Source organism: Rhinatrema bivittatum, chromosome 13 (assembly GCF_901001135.1).
Source record: "Rhinatrema bivittatum chromosome 13, aRhiBiv1.1, whole genome shotgun sequence".
NCBI lineage: Eukaryota > Metazoa > Chordata > Amphibia > Gymnophiona > Rhinatrematidae > Rhinatrema > Rhinatrema bivittatum.
Window position 1 is genome coordinate 7154094 of NC_042627.1, and position 5321 is coordinate 7159414.

The window sequence follows — 5321 nt, forward strand, 5'->3', positions numbered from 1 at the left end:
TTGTTGTAGCTTTTCAAAGTGTTAATGTTAAGGGTTCATAACCTCAGCCTGGTTATCTGGTCCTACCCCAGTCACCCTGAGCACCTGACATGGGGTTTCATAGATGACGTGGGTTTTGTGTATTTAATGAATTTTGACTTGCCAAGAGAACCTGAGGCATTTCAAAGTAAGAAATATTAATCTTCCTTTCATAAGGGTGCCTGGAGGACTCTTCCCAAAAAGTGCTAAATTGTGTTTATTTTTAAGAAACTTAGAACACAACAAGCAAAGGCTGACATGTGATACACAATGTGGTCTGTTACATATCATACAGCAGTGAACGTCTATAAACATAATTCCCCCCCCCCTCGTGCACTGAAAGGGGGCCATTGAGAAATCTTAAATGAAAGATCTGCTGAAATCACCATGAGTTCATCGTATCAGAAGTCCATACGGTTAAGGAATAGACTTTGAGTCTTTGGCTAAATTTTTTTTTAACTGCCTTTATTTTTGTTGGGGGGGGGGGGGTCCCTCTATCTTCACCTTTCCTCCAGGTAAGCTGCAGGAAGCTTCTACACAGCTTATTGTGGCAACTCCTGCCGTGAGCAGGCTGATGCAATAATCAATGTGATTAAACTGCCTGCTGGCTTTCAGCAAAGGTTTAACAAAGAAGAACCACATTCCCAATGCAGTAAGCTTAAACGTGTACATTTTGTCAGAGGCCAAATGTACACTTTGACCTGGGTGGAAATGTTTTGTTTTTTCTGTTGGAGAGAGAAGTCTATCTGGATATGTGGCGTGGCTCACAGCTAGATAAGTCTATACTTGTAGTAGTCCCTTATCCAGTTATCTGCCCAACAGGAAAGCTGCCTTATGCTTGTCCCTGGTTTTCTGTGCTAGCAGAGCAATGCTGGAAAGTTTCCAGTGTCAACAAAATCTGGGATAGGGCCAATGAACCTCTGCAGTGGGGAGTACTGCTTAATGTCCTTCTTTGCATAGGATTTCCATATGAGGGTGATAAGCGGTATTGCTTTTCAACACATTTTCTGCTAGCAAAACTCCTTGCTGCATCAGCAGTAAAGTCTTTCATGCAGACAATGTGTCAATGTTGGTGCAACCATGCATTCAGCTGAATGCAGCTTTTTACAATGGCCCACATATGCAGCACCTCCCAGGGTACACCCAGCCCTGATAGTCATAGAAAAGATTCTCTGGGGGGAATTCCCCTCCAGATGTGTGTTCTCTTTTCACAGAATTTGGAAAGGCCTGGTGGGCTGCAAGCAGAGCCCATCCCACTTGTAGCCAAGGAACAGTGGACATGAGAGGCCAGGAGACTCTCGCCTGCAGCTAAGGTCTATGCAGCCTGAGCCTGTGCATATAATGCAGGGAGGGGGTGTACAGAATGACAGCACACAGGACTGGGGGGAGTGTGAGATTTGGAACCTGTGTGTGCCTAAGTGAGGTTTTTTTGTGGGTGGGCATGTGTGCAAGAGAAGGAACCTGTGTCTGAATGAGTGGGACAAAGGGAGCCAGGGTAAAGGGCTGTATGAGAGAGGGGTCAAACTGGGGCAGGGGTGGAGATGTTGGACAGGGTTGCGCCTGGAGGGGGGATGTGGAGAGCAGAGAAGTTGGAGCTTGAAAGGGCAGAGTTAAAGGGTCTCCCCAGGATAATAGGGAGAGAGGGTGGAAGGGGCAATCTTTTATAGTGTGCTTCTAGAAGAATTCTGCTCAAAATATTAAACTCTATCTTTGAGTAATAACTTTCCTGGTATTTTAACTACTCAGACTGCATATTACTTTGACCAGTTAAACTTAAGATTCTGCAAACTTTATGAGTGCAGAATTCTGCCAGGAGTAAAAGTACAGCAAATTAGTCTGCCCAGACAGGCCAGGCGGTCCTTATCTTGATGAATAAGCTCTGCTGTTGAGTAGACTTAAGCTCTATCTTCCTAAAGAGCAAGAGCGCTTCTTCATGCTACCCTGATATGTTAATAGCTTGACCGCCAGTAGGCAGCTTTTCATATCTCTCCTGCTCCTTGCGTGCCTTGTTGCTTACGTTTTACTCTCTTGGAGCTGCATCAGAGATGTCTGTGCATTTATTTGTACTCTTCAGATGCTGTGAATATTTACACATTTTAGTGCTTTATGCCTTTGTTCATAGTGTGGGTCCCTCCCTTACTCACGCTGTGCTACATGCAGTGGTGCTCTAGGGTCTGCATCGTAGCCTTCTTATGGCTCCTTTCATCACAGGAGCACAGGTCAGGGCTGTTGGTACCTCTGTTACTGCTTTGATTTTTCTGCCCTACATACACGACTCCAACTTAAATGGTTTTGTGTTTTTAACTCTTGAATGGAAAGTGACAAGTTAATACTTGCTCAGTCAACATTGTTGGTTTTTCTTTTCAGGCTCGATACCTTCCCCACCATTGCTTAAATAGAAAGAGGTAAAGTGCCAGGCCATTTACAAATGAGTCCTGTTTGTATGGGGGGGGATGGCAGACTGGAACTGATCTATCACTTTATGTATTCTTAATGGGTGTGCAAGTCAAGTTTACATCTTAAAACTGATCCAGGTGGGCCTCCCGCTCTATATTATAGAGCATTGGTTTCCATACCTGTCCTGGCAGAGCCACTCCGGATATCCACAGTGAATGTGTGAGCACTACCTGCATATTCACTGCATCCATCCTCCATGCCAGGGCTGCATTGTAAGATTAGTGCCCCTTTTTGAAGTTGTGTTGACACAAGGCCCTAAAGGAAGCCGAAGTAAGCTCCTCCTTGGCCTGGATAGTTGGAGCCTTTAAACTTTGGCCTCTGCCTAAATCTGGGCAGTGCCTCTCCACCCCTCTCCTGGAGGCACGGCTGTCCAGTTGTGGTTTCAAGCTTGCCACAATGAATATGCATGAAGCTGGAGCTGTAGTGTCATATCTATTTGTTGTGCTTAGGTCTACCTCCCGGAGAGGACTGGGAGACACTGGAACTATTCCTGCCCTTAGCCTGACAGAACCATTCACCCAGTGGAGCCATCGGACATTCTCAGTATCCTAATCCCCTTGCCTTCTTGACTCTCTAGTTCATGAAAGCCCTGGATAAAGAGTGCTCCCTGTCCCTTCTCTTAACCCTTAACAGAACTTTATTAAAGCGTGCATGGACATGGATTACTGTCTACTACTACTTTCAAGGAGTGTTGCTCCGTTTTAGTAACGGACATAAAACAAATTCAGTGGCTTCCCCCACCACACACAAAAAGCACAATTCAGCTGTAAACCTTGTTGCCAGAAGTTGTGGTCAAGGGGTCTAGCATAGTGGGGTTTATAAAGTTTTTGGAGAAGCACTGGATGAAATGTCCATTTAATAATTAGCCAGGAAATCCATTGCTTCTTCTCCCTGCATCTGAGTTAACAAAGACAGGTTCTACTCTTTGGGATCCACCAGGTATTTGTGAGCTGTCGTGGTTGCTGTTTGAGAGAGGATACTGGGCCTAATAGCCCTTTGCTCTAACCCAGCATGGCTGTGTGATTGTTCTAGTGGAAAAGGCATTTTCAAGTTGTTCATCCACCTCCCAGAAAACCTGGTAAGTGCCTATAGGCCAGGATGCAAATGCATGCATAGTTTTAATTTCAAAACTGATACAGCCACCCGCAGAGTACCTATAAGTATGTGACTCACCATAGACCCCTTCATCCTTAAAATACAAGTATGAGGCACCTCTCGGTTAGAACAGGGCTCTACAATTAAAGGAGCCACCCTTAAGTGAGGGGAGGCTTCACATGAGATGAGACGCCAGTGTTTCTGCTCGCACATGCCTGCAGAGGTTCGTGTGAAACCATGCGCTTAATGCTAAAGGGATCTCAAATATCAGGAACACCTAAGGGAAGAGGGAGTGAATAAGCAGGATGGAAAAAGACGACATTTTTTCTAAGGGGAAAAACAGCCACGATGGTAAAGCACAGTGTTGTGTTAGTGTAAAAAGAATTGCAAGCGGTGGAAGACACAACCTAGCCTGAGAGTTTCCTTCTCTGACAGTAAGGAAACATAAGCCAAGCACAAAGGATCTGAGAGGAAGGGAGTTATAAAGCTGCAGCGGAGATGTGGAGGGGCTGAATGGTCCAATATTTATGTTCACGCTGCCCTTCAAGGTGGTGACAGGGTCGGTCTCATTGCTGATATCCTTTGAAGTCCGTGACACCCTTTGCTCTTGCTAAACCACACTGTTCACTGGTTCTGAGGTGCTGGCCCATGACACTGAAAACGCTCATCCCCATTTGTAAACACCAGGTCTAATTCAGGCTGCTCCTTCCTGTATTCTGTCTCCATTTGTCCAAGGACTGACCCTTGGAGGGAGTCCAGCTCGAGCTTGCAATAGGCCAGTTCAAACATCTAAGCAGATTGAAATGGTCCACCAGCAATGCCTCCCTCCTTCATTGTAGTCCTGTGTCTGTCTCCAACTTTCACCACCTCAGCTGTGCTGGAGGGCAGTATCTTACAGCAGTGGTTCACAACCTTTTCTTTCCCCCTGTTGTGACACCTCATGGATGAGGCTTAAGTGTGTGACGTGCTGCACTATAGCTGCTGCAGCTGCACTAGAAAAATCCTAAATATTAAAAATGGTGCAGATTTTTATTAAAGTTATTTGTCTGTTTTTAATTTTTTTTCCAGTTAACATGCAGACAGCATTAGCTATAACAGATGAGCGATGTTATCTGGTGCCACAGGCCAGACTGGTCTCTCGTAGTGAGTAGAGCTTTGAGTTCTGCTGAGCTGCTGTGGGAATTCCTGTGTGAGCGTTGCCTCGTGAGCCTCCTTAAGTCATTTTTTTGGGCAAGCACATGACAGTACCTTCTCAGTGAAGCTTGCTCTCTTGGTCAAGGGTTGCTGCTGTGTAGGCAATGGTCACAGGTACTGGAGCTCAAGGCTGATACCTAGTGATGGTGGATTATAGGGTTGTGGAAGGAGCCCTGGCCAAAGGATTGACAGATTAGGTATGGGAGGGGGGTTATTAAATTTATTTATTTATTTAATGTCTCTTATATACCGATGGCCGTTCGCACATCGCATCAGTTCACAGTAAACATGAACTTTATGGGCGAAGCCCTTACAAAGAACAGATAAATACAGTAAACTTTAGGGCATAGCCCTTAACAAAATCAGGGAAGCAATACATTGGATGGGGGTATTGATTTACATACTATAACATATATATATATATATATATATGTATACATGTATATGTATACATATATGTATATACATTTATTATTTATTTATTTATTTAATGTCTCTTATATACCGATGTCCGTTTGCACATCGCATCGGTTCACAGTAAAACATGAACTTTATGG